The sequence below is a fragment of the Larus michahellis genome, chromosome 1 (genome assembly GCF_964199755.1).
Source record: "Larus michahellis chromosome 1, bLarMic1.1, whole genome shotgun sequence".
In the NCBI taxonomy this organism is placed as follows: Eukaryota; Metazoa; Chordata; class Aves; order Charadriiformes; family Laridae; genus Larus; species Larus michahellis.
Window position 1 is genome coordinate 103,317,990 of NC_133896.1, and position 12,410 is coordinate 103,330,399.

Here is a 12,410-nt window from a genome sequence, read left to right on the forward strand (position 1 = left end):
CCTCAGCACGAGCAGTTGTTGCTGATCATGACGCCTTATGTATGGGATATCCCTTTGGTCAGTTGGGGTCACCTGTCCCAACTGTGCCCCCTCCCAGCTTCTTGCCTAGCCCTAGCAGTGGGGGCAGAATGAGAAAGGGAGAAGACCTTGACACTGTGCGGGCACTGTTTAGCAATAGCCACCACACCGGTGTGTCATCAACACTGCCTTGGTCACAGATGCAAAGCACCGCACCCTACGGGCTGCTGGGGAGAAAGCTGAACTCCATCCCAGCCAAACCCAGTACTCTCAGCAGCAGGTGAGTCTTCAAACTCGGGGAATTCTTCACCATGAAAGGACAATCTGTCAGACAGAGGTGAGGACAGGCTATAGCTTGTGGTAGTTGATACTACAGCAGACAAAATGCTGCAAAACAAGGTGTGTTTTAAATGCAAAGGAAGAAATGTAAGAAAGGTGCCAGAATGCTTCTGACTTGGAAAACGCCCACAGGTCAAATTCAAATAATCTGTTCTGCTCACCTGTGATGGGCTGTAAATGCAGCTAGTAGTTCATTTTGGGACAGTTGGCTGGGGAGGCCATAGAAGAACTGCTTGCTGGCACAATCATCTGGATGCAGAAGCTTACCAGAGCAGGTTCACCAGCTAGACAGCGTGGGTTGACTCCTGGCTGTGTGGCACATACACTTGGCGGATACACGCTATTTTCTCTGCAGGGTTTTCTTCCCATTAACTGTCTCTGCAGGCTTCACTCGCAAACCCCAATCACTTCTTCCCGTCAGGCAAGTAGGAAGGGAAACGTGATAACTGAACTCTCTGGGCTTTTTTTTTTAAATTCATGACAGACTTCTTAAAAGGCCTGAAAATGTAATATCAAGGCGGGTAACAAAATGAAGGGTAATCTGTTCTGACAGCTGTCTGAATGCCTACGTACATAGGTAGGGGTGACTTCTGTCTGAGTCTGAACCTAGTGACACATGGTGGCAGCTAGTTGTCCACTAAGTAGCCCTGGAGCCAGCGATTGATGTGGCTTCAGAAGTTTCTACCATGAGGTAAACTGAAGGGAGGATTCCCCCAGCTCAGGTGAATCTCTGTCCTCCCTGCCAGGAGAAGGATGGGAGTAACACTTCCCCACTTCAGTCAAGCTTTGCTGAAGTACTGTGGAGCACAGCAGGCGAGAAGTGATGTGAAGGTCAGGTTACGTGGTTGGGGCTGAGGGAATCTACAGCAGCTGCCACTGAAAAGGTCCTGCCCCCACTTGTAACTCCTCTTACATCTGACAGTGCATCTCCGCTCCGCCACTGTTCTCTTGTCAAGCACTTTTTTTTTCATGTTTCCTACCTGTTTAGGGCTATTTTTCTGTTACTTACATGAATTAGCTCAGTACAGGATTAGATGACCACCCCAGATGGTGCATCTCGGGCAGGAGATCACCTTTCAGCTGTGGTGGGGCATTAGCTCAGTGCAAAGCATAACACGTACCTTCTCCCTGGATATTACATTAGGTGTGATGTGAAGAGAATAGCAGTTTTTCTTACTAAAAAAAAATTAATCTAAGATAAAAAGCCAAAATCCCTGAACTTCTCTGGGCTTGAGGAATGACAAACGACTGCCGCCAGAAATTTCACCTTTGTGAATGTGAACAGCAACCATCTTCCCACAACAGAGACTAGAAAGTCACAGCCACAGCAGACAAAACATCTGCATGAGGGGAGCTGGAAGAACTGCCTTGCAGGCAAGAGGGCTGAGAGGTCACAGCCTGAGCCCTCTGCCCCACACGGGGGACACAGCCTGCAGGGCCCAGACCTGAGCTTGGTCACCTGGGTCTACCCGCTCCGTCTGGCTGCAGAATTGCCATTCTGCGTGTCCTTCTCTCGGGAAACACCAGTTTTAAGTGTCATGTGCCAATTGCATTCCTAGGGTATCTTCCTCGCTTTCTGTACCCCTGATCCCACCTGCCCCCCTTCTCTGCCAAATTTTCTCCCTGACCTTGCAGCCAGCAGAGGGGACCTGGGCAAGTTCAGGTCCTAGCCATTGGCGTGGCTGACTCAGAAGAGCAGACAGCCCTGCTGGTCAGAGCCATGGTCCATCCAGCCCAGTGCTCTGCCTCTGGCAGCAGCAAAAGAAGAGGCTTCTCGGAGAGAGCACTTGAGCCCGGCCGCTTTCTGTGGTCCCTGCCCTTCCTTTTCCATCAGCATTGCCATTGTTGCAGTAGGGCACATGCCAGCAGAAGAAAGGCCATGCCCCAGTTAAATGTTCTTTCATCAAAGCTGTGTTCCCTAATTAAACGTGCTTTCATTAGGTTTGGCATTCCAACAGCCTCATTGAAGTTACAGAAAACATTGTGTGCTTGAACAACTGAAAAAAACCCCAACAAACCCAACGTGATAATTTTAACAAACTCTGTTAGCAACAACAGCTGAGTGCTCCAGGGAAGAAAATCTGTACCTGTGGCTGCAGACACAGGACCTGGTTGGTGTGGGGGCAACAACAACTGAAAAGGTTAATCCCCAGGATCTTACCTTTGGTAACCCCTCCCCAGGCACATAATGCATTCTTTCCTTTCCTTAAACCATCAAATTAGCTGTTAATAGCCGGCAGAAGGTGCTGTGAAGTATTCTGTGGGCTAACCTTAGCCTTCCGTATTCCCCTTTGATGGATATAGAAATATTAATGTTATTATTAATTAAATATTAACACGCTCTGGCCTACTAATGTCCTTCTATTAAAACACCCTTACTACCAAGTTTACAAACTTCTTAAGCTAAGAAATAAATTAACATAGTACCAGGCTAGTTTAGTAACGAAGTTAGCAGGGAACATTATCACTTTTTCTTTTATTAACAATAAACCATTGTAAGTTTGCTTCTACTACGTCAAAAGCACTTAGGCAGGTCTCCCAGAAGCCTAATTAATTTCTATGACAACCTTCTGCAATTTTACTACTAAAAGCCTTGATATACGTTAGAATAGAGAGAGGAGGAGCTTTGAACGCATACTGAAGGGTATGGCATAAGCCTGTGCTTGGGAGGGGGCGGGCGTGTGGTCCCTCTCCTTGCTAAGGGGCTCTCTAGTGCTTAGGGGAGAGCTGGTTCCCTCTGCAGATGGCGAACAACAGCCCCCTTCAGGCTGTGGGCTCAGTTTGACAGGAAGAATGAGCTAAGATAAGACCCCCCCACACGCCGCTTATAATCCTTTTTTGAAGCCTGGCTGTAGCTTGGTCAGCTATTCCCCCTTAAAAACAAAATAAAATATTTTTGTGAGAAAGTGCTTTAAATATCCTCTCCCTCAACAGCTGTACCAGAGGAAGCCCCATTATAGCAGGCTGGACCGGGAACACCTCAAACGTTGCCTCCCTTGTGTTTGCCATACTTGCAAACATTTATAAGGAGAACAAAACGAAAATACACTGAGCAGAAAGTCAATACTAAGTTCAGCCAGTTCAATTGAGCTGGAGCTTGAGGACTATTAGGCTAACATAACAGGACGTGTTTTATACAAAAGTTAATAGAGGTGAACGGCATGAACCGGCTTTGCTCTTCAGTAGATTTGTCTGTAGCACCACTTTGCAGATGCCTCTTCTGACAGCGTCCCTCCAGACTCCGCAGGGGGGCGAGGAGAAGGGGCTGCTGCGTCAATGGGCACCGGCCGGCCCTTCCCCAAAACCTGCGAGCTGCCCCCATGGGCTGGTCATGCTCCAGCCACAGCGTGCTCAGACCAAGCTGCTGCCTTTGACTAACTGCTTGGGCCAAAGCAGGGCCCCCAGGGAGGAAGGGTGAGGACTTGGGATGTCAGAAGTTCATTGCTATGGCTGTAATCGATTGCGTTTGGCTCCGGCTGCACTGTTTGGATTTGTTTCTCTTTCACGAAAGCAGGGCTGATACTCATTTTATAGTGACAGCTTGAACAGCTCAGGCATTAATAGGATCAGTAATATGGTAATGTCTCCTAACTAGAAATAAGCTTTAAATATGTTGAGAAGGGACGTGCACACCTTCAGGTGAAACAAATTCAGCCATCTACTCCAAGCCCCTTCTGTGGCTGCCACGGCAGTTCCTGAGCTGGGGAGCAGGGGGGCCACCAAGGCAGCATGTGAGCATGTGTTCACAGACACACCCCCAGCTATTTTGTCTTCCGTAAACTTAAAAAGAAACATAAAAGCTGATTTTGTAACGCACGCGTAAGCTACTAAGGCAAACAATCTGTGACACCGTAAATTTGAGGCGATCCCCAAACAGACAGGCAGAGGGACAGGCATTTTTGTCAGCACGTGTTTCACGCGCGGTGTTCTCATGACTGGAAACACGTGTTTTCCCTCTCTCTGGGAAACCGTCCTGCAGAAAAGGCAAGTGACACGGGCACGAAGACGGCACAAGCGATTGCTAGGAAAACGCGAGCAGGCAGCCACCTCTCCCCGCTCTAACGAACAGATTTACCTGTTTAAACTTCACGGAGGTTGTTCTTCCCACCTGAATCTCCCAAATACAAACACCACAGTTCTGTGACTAAGCTCAAGCAATAGAAAACCACGAGGTAAAATGGGAGGCGGGGGTGATAAAAAGAAAAAGGTATTAACTATTACTATAGGGGGAAAATCACAGCCTTGGGCGGAAGGAAATTTTTCTACTCTCATCTTGCAGTGTTCATGTGACAGCACAGTGCACGATGCTGTGACATTCAAATAAAGTTATAATGCCATTTCTCAGATGCAGAAATGCATTTGTCGGTAGTCCTATTGGATTTATAGAGGAAATTAGGGAGGCGACCTTTCTCCCTAATGAAATTTCTGTTAAGTGTCTCACTTTGGTAGAAATGTTACTCTGCTATTGAGCAGGAGTAAATCCTGTGCTCTCGTGAGCCAGTGCTGTGCAGACCACGTGGCGGGGTTAATGCTTATGTCTAGCTTGAGAAGAAGCGATGTCCAGAAAGGCAGGAGCGGGCTCCGGTCTCTGGTCCAAGGATCTGCATGGCCAGGCTGGCCGGGCCAGGGGGGAGGCAGCGCCGGAGGGAAGGAGCAGGCGCCCCCAGGCACGTGCCCTGTGGGGGCTCGAAGAGACAGACCGATGACTGCTGCGTATTTCCAAACTGGATTTGCAGAAACGATACGCATTGTCATCATAACAGTAAAGATGGGAGGTGGATGAAAGCTTTTGTGTTTGCACAAAAATCAGCTAAACGCTCTGTTTCATTTCTTGTTGAGGCACAGAAAAAAGAGAAGGGCTCAAATGAGCAGAGGTTGTTTTTTAGGAGAAGCTTTTGCATTAGTGTCATCATGAGTCAACAATTCATACTAAGTTTCTTTGTATTAGCTCCCACACATAATGTCGACGGGAGGGTAGCTTTGCTGCTTCCAGCTCTTTCCAACACGCAACCCAAGAGATGTTGCAATCACCAGGCTCTTAAAGATGCTGGAGTGCCCCCCCCCTGGATGCGCCTTTACACCCCCTGAGCTGCTGGGCACCTGACCTGGGTTTGGCCCTTGGTGAAAGGGGGACAAAAACACTTCCCCATCTCACAGGAAAACAGTCACATAAATGCAGGTCTGGCTTTAAAGTGCTTAGGTACCATGGCAACATTGGTTTTCCAAGTGAAGAGAAAAGCTTTTCACACAGGGAGGAAAAATCAATACTTCAGGTAGTGGTTTGGAAGGACTGAGGGGGATATCAGGGGAATCTGTGCCTGTGCCAGGAGCAATCATCACCTCCTGGCATCCTCTGGAGAGATCATTTTCCCTGATCTACCACAACAGCTCGGAGGAATCAAACACCATGCCACAATTCTGATGGTGGAGTTAAATCAAAGCAGCATTTCTTGGATCCCCCCTGCCTTAGAAGGGTATTTGGGAAGACGGGCCACAGCTGGGTCCCCACACAACGAGCAGCTGGAGAAGGTTTTGCTACTGGAAAGCAAGAGTTTGAGCTGTAGCCAGGTGGATTTGGTTGCTAGATTGCATTAAGGGACCGCAGTGGAAGGTTTAGGCCTTGCCTGAGGAAAGATAAGGTGGAGTAAACAAAACCCGGACTCATGTTCATAAGCTGAAGTGTACTTTGCTTCCCTGTTGTGGGAGCTTTCGCTCTGAGGCAGCGTCCCTGAAGTGGCTCAGCTTTGGCAGGAGCTGCTGGAACCGTAGCAAAGCAGCTATTAATCCTTCTCGGCTGTTTGTTATTAAGTGCGTTTTATTGCTGGATGTTGATGGAGCCGTTATTAAGCAGGGGCAGGGTGGCCCACAGCTGAAAGCGAGCTGTGTAGGAGTGTGGCTCTGTGGTGGCATTTGTCTCCTGAGCACACGTGGCCCGTGCGGGAGCTGCTGGGGGCAGAGGACAGCTGGCTCGCTTGGGAAAGGCTCGCAGATAAGACGTACGGACTGCCACCGTGAAGGTCAATGTAGTGAGTTTTAAGAAATGGACCAGCAGTTCCTAAGTCCTGGGAATTATTTTTCAGGCTCCTGAAAACTGCGTTCAGTTTCGTTCTCTACCATTTGTACTGGAGATCTACTCTTTGGGATTTCTTAGTGTGATTAAAAAGCATTTCTGCTGGGATCTCAAAAAGAGACCTGCTGAAATCACAGCATGTATTTTTTAAGAAATTTGCTTAGCCCCAGAGGTCTTGCTTACAAACACAAGTTATTTTATTTTTCTGATAGGAAACGCTTAATTATGTGAATCCTTCCCCCAGGAGCCTTTCCATAATCCAAGCTAGTTTATGAGGTGCCAAATACAATGGCTGGAACAGAGATGAGGTTTTTTTGTATGTGTTAATAAGTCAAGCTATTGCCATAAACTTTCAAGAGAGAAAAGAGAAGTATTATGTGAATGTGACTGCTGTGGAAGGTTTCTGTGTCTTCTGGATGTGAAACAGCTGTAACCAGTTGAGTCAAAGTAAGTTTAAAAAAAAAAAGTAGTCATTTGTAGTCATTGGCTATTTTTCTTTTTTCCTATTGCTTCTCTGTCTTTTTCTCTTTCTTTTTATACGTTTGGTGTAGGATGAGGATCAAAAGCAAAATTACTGTTTACAGCCAGATTCAGCAGTCTCTGTATTCTGTAAAATGAATCCATGAATGATTAAACAGTTTTTGCGCTGTTTGCTTTTTAAGTGGGAGTGGTGAAAGAAAAGCAAGCCGTAGTACTGTCAAGTCACTGAAGCAGGCTGCGTGAGCGACCCTCGCTTTGGCAGAATACGTTCTGTATTTTAAATGTCTGTCTCCGTGTAATATGATGAGTCCCTTAAGAACTACCTTCTGCAGTTGCTCTGTGAATTGCACTCCCACTAGACTCGAGTACATCCAGGCAAATTGGATTATTAGCTGGAGATAAATGGGCCCAGGGAGCACTTAACTGAAGGAGCGATGATGCTCATGCCCTTCAACTAAGCATAAATGCTGTCTCCTACAAAAGCAGGAGCTATGGAGGAAGGAGGTTTCAGTTCTGAACATTGTCTTCTTTCTTTAAGAGGCTGCGTACTACCCATAATGGGATGAATCATAAATCTTAGCATTCGTCTAGAATGATTCTTTAGTTTTGAAGACAATGAACTTCAGAAGATGTTATCTTTGTAATAATTTTGAAATAAAAGGAGTGATTTAGCTTTGTGTTTAGGATAATCTTCTTAAAGTGACATTGTTAGATTAATCTGTACTGTAGGTATAACAAGCGTGATTAAGGTTAGCTGAGAACAGTTAGTGCGCTTTCAACTTCAAAACCTTTCCTTGCAGTGATATTTTTAGAGTAATGGAATCGGGAAATGGAGGATGGGAACAGCTGGATTTCCTTGTTCGTTTGCAGTGTCACGGTGGTGAGATGTGAGCCCCAAACAGCAGCAGAGTCCGCAAGGGACTGGACTGCAGTGGTCATGACTGGTGTAAGAGGGGGATGGTGCATGCAGCGCCTCACAACGGGCAGGGAAAACAAAGGTTTGGGTTTGTTGTGTGTTTTTTTTTTTTGATTCCTGGACTCCTTATTTAAATCTGAAAGGAGGGATGGGGTGAAATACGGTCTAAAAACTAAAAGCAAACGTTGCCTACCTGCTACTGACTTTGTGTTTTATACACGTGGTGGGCCTTTAGGAAAAAATGCAGATTAGAGAGTAAATGAATTGGAAGAATAGCTAGATGAACAGCTTGAAATAACCCATGAAATAAAGGGCAAGATGGACAGAATAAAAGGTGCTTTCAGGAAAAAAAAAAAAAAAACTAGAGTGGAAGGGATCCCTAGGAGAGGGGGACCAGCTGCTCTCTTAGAAAAAGGAAGATTCCCCTCATTTGGGAGGAGAAAAGGAGACGAATGACCTCTACAAATGGAAACATAACCCAGTGAGACTTAATGTCATCAATATTGCTCCTTCTGTCACCACAGGTCACCAAGGGTCTCGAATTTTAGTTGTCCCTTTGGTCAACGTTTGTATATTCTCAGTTAATATTTCTAATTTAAAACCTATATATAGCAAGTGAAGGTGGAAGTTCTGTCATCTTGGCTGGGAAGAAGGGAAGGCGGATCTTTATTCGCATTAGTGGGAAGTTGTTCATAGCGGAGACCGGTAATGTACATTGCTTAAAGAGAAGTGGCATTTGCTTGTTTACTTGGCTGTCTAAAAATAAGACTGAACGCACAGCAAAACGCACACGCTCTCTTCAGAACCTCACCTCTGCGCCGACAAAGCTGCTGCACCGGGATAAGCTGTTCCTGCGTCCTGATCTGAAGAAATGAAAGACGGTGTTCCTGCTGAAGTCTCTTTACTCTGAGACAGATGAGTGTCTATCCATCAAAAGGAAACTGGCACCTCCAAAAGAAAAGGATTTTACTTTTTTTTTTATTATTATTTATTTTTTTGAACTGTTTTGCTCCTTGGAGCGAGAAAAATTGACTCCAAAAATAGCTCTTTATGGAACATTACTTATGGGCGCTTGTAGCTACACTTTGAGATAAAGGCTGTGGTTATCGCCATTTGCTTGGCGTTTTACAGGATGAATCATGTTTCCTCCCTCGAGATTCATTACAAATGCAAAGCACTTCTGAGACTTATCACAGTGTCTGGGAGTCCTTTAAAATCCTCAGGAGGAGGGCTGCGCAGAAAACGCAATGTATTCTGAAGAACCGTTGAAAAATAACACTTCTGTAACCAATTTAAACAATAGGAATCATGTTCTACGTACAGAGTCTCCCTGCCCACCCCTCCCCTCCTCTCCCTGAAATACAGGGAAATTGGAGTCTAAATCTTCTATTCTTAAAAATGTCACTAGAGAAAAGTTTGAGAAATGATCAGCCTGAGACAAGTCCAGAAATTTGGTCTCTGGAACCGGATCCCAACAATGTGATGGGTTCAGCGTGGGGGTGTAAGGGTAGCAGGGCCCTTACGGCTGCCTCCCGGCGATGCTGCTGCAGGAGAAATATTGACAGCCCTGCATGGCACTCGCAGGATTGAGTTGAGGCTGCACAAAATCCTAAACTAGGTGAGGAGGGGTTCAGGCTGTCCATGTGAAATGTAGGTGGTTTTGGTCTTGTTTGTATGGTTATGCGGCCACGGCAGTAAAAGCTCTTAGGAGGGTGGCTCTGCCAGCATCTCAGATGATCCTAAATTAGCTCTCCCCTCCTTTTGACTTGGCAAAACACCACAAGGAATCCATCTCGCCTGTTAAAATAATCCCACTACAAGTCTGGACAGGCAAAAGGTAGGAAGATGACTGGCTAACACAGAAGTGGATATAGGGAGTTCCCTGTGTCTGAAGGTCGAGGCACACAGACGTTCAGCTCTGCTCTGTTACACGGAAGAAGCGCAGAGTCTTGGCAGGTTCCGATGTTACTGTACACAAAAGATTTAGTGTGGAGATCTTAGCCAGTGCTTTCCAGACAACAAAGGATACCGATATTTTGCTGTAGTAGGCAAGTGCAGCTTATGTGACCAGCTATCTCTACTAGGCACCGAACTCACAGGCGTGTGATCAGCTTCTGTTTCCCATGATAACTTCCTGATCCTCAAGTACTGGTCCTTAAACAAATCTCAGCTGGCTTCCCCAGTTTGGCAAACTGCTGGTCAGACTGATTTCCCCAATGGTCTTGATTAACTTCATTTTATCTTTCACGAGGTGATCAGCTCTAACATTGAGAGGCTTGAGCCTGCTGACATAGGACTGTTTATCGGAACAAATATGGGGTGGGGCCTGCTTGTGGAAAAATACAGTATTTAAATCCCAGATGAAGCTTTTGTCCACAGAGCTGGCTCAAGGGGCGTTGCTGTGAGATGTTGTGTGATGGAACTAGCTAACGTGACAGTGCTGGAGGTGGGTTCACAAGCTCTTTGAGTTGAGTCTGTATGGAAACCCAAGGACTGGGAAGGGTGCTTCTTTCTGCTGAACTTCCACGTAGCAGACACAAAAGGTAAAGCCCCTCAGAAACCCCTCAGCTGCAGCTCAAACTACGGTAACACTTTTTTAGTCGGGCCCTTGTGATGACATTGCAAATGGAGCAGACAGGGCTGTAGCTCTCTCCTGTTAATAGCTCTGTAGTTCTTGCAATTTCGTTGTGTGTCAGTGAATGCATACGGGCACTGCCATATGCAGATCATGACCACATCCAGCTCCTTGAAGTCCTGCTGCTCTAACCAACGTGCAAACAGCAATGCCTGTCGTGCAGAACCTAGAAGCAGGTGGGAGAAACAAATGCAGCTGATGTGAATTACAGTAACAAGCGTTATATTTAGACTTTCATTTTTGTTTCCACCAGTCCAGATCCTCTTAACTTCTGCCTGTTATTTCACTGCACTCAGCCCAAGGGCAGGAGCAGATATTCAAGCTGGTGATCAGCATCTAATGAAGATTAGTGTTCCTGCAGCTGAGATCGAGCTGTTGCCTGCAAGTACTCAAAGTTGTCAAGGTCAGAGGAGACTGTGATGACCTAGCTAGAACGTCAGGAGCATCTCTGAAAAGACATTTGAACAGGGGACCATGCAATTTGGTGAACGAGGGTCAGTGCAATCCTTGGTTGGTTGTATTCATGGTTAACAGACTTCACTAGTGGTTCATCTTGACTGGTTTGTCTGTGCTTGTGTGTGGTTTTTATTCTGAACACCAGATTTCCTTTGTAAGTTATCTGGTTGCACTGCCCTGCCTCTGCTGGCACTTACAATTTTTTTGTCTGGGTGAGGAGCCTGCCAAGAACAGAGCTATGTAATTCAAACACTAAAAATACTTTTGTTTAAACATTTCCTTGTTGAATTAACTGGACTAACTTCCTGGTGTCCCTCCCTATCAAGTATAGTTTTTTTCGGTCCTTGAATTAACCTCTGTAGGCCTTTTGGGTTCTCTACTTATTAACACTTTTGGTGGGTGAGGGATGACACCAGCAGTGTCAGTCACTTCTACGGTGTGGAATCCTGACCTGCCCCATAACCCCTGAACAAAGAAATTGAAGCCCCAAATTCACCAGACTGAGTGAAACACCTTGCTTAACACTCAGAAGTGCAAATAATCTAACTGTTTGATAGTAGGTTAATTCAAGTTCCTTGCTTTAAAAACAAAAATTTAAAAAAACCCCACATTTAATTCCTTAACGGTTTGAAGTTGTATGTGCTTGCTGTAGTCTATTGCTGCCTGGATGGCAACATCACAGGACTCTGAGACCTGATAGAGCAGGGATAAAACAGGCACAGGTGGCCTGAACGCCCCACTGAAATCTTTCAGGTGGAAGTAATGAAGCCAAAAAAACTCCAGTTTTGTTTGTTTTTTCTAGGCTTTTTTTGTTCTGTCCTCCTACTTAGAAGATAATAAGAGAAATAGAAATTAGATGAAAGGTGAAGACTGAAAGGAAGGGGCATGGGTAAGTTTTTGAAAGACGGGAGGGAAGGCAAGGAGTTAAACTTCCAGTGCTGGTTTTCTTCCAGGGTATCAAAGATATTATCTGCTTGATTGCAAGGAAAATGCAACTGTGGAAAGGGCAGGACATTAGCATTTTATAGGGAAATTTATTTGCGGCAAACTGGGGCTAGGCTGGCATGAGGCTTGTGGAGGCCTTGGGCACAGTGTCCTGGGGGAGATGCTGCAGTCCTGCGTACGTGAGTGAGTGAGCTTCGGTTCACTTGCACTAAACAGTAGTAGTCTCATTTAGGCTACGCATCCGTTATGGCAGCTGATTGCTATGAAATTGTGGGAAGGGAGATGTTTTCCTGTTTGCCTACCAGGTGGTCCATAGAGTTTGATGATAGAGAATGGGGTGTCCATTAATCGTAACAGCTTCTGGGTGGCCTTAGCCTCGTGGACCAATGCTCTTGGACAGCTGAAGCCTTAAGGAACTTACAAATTTCATCTTTGTTCACGTTCAACAGGACCAGGTCACCAAGTGACGCGTGATTCGCAGGGAGGAGCACAGACACATTCACCAGTAAGAGTAAGTGCTTTGACTTGGCTTCTCAAAGTCTGCTCAGGCC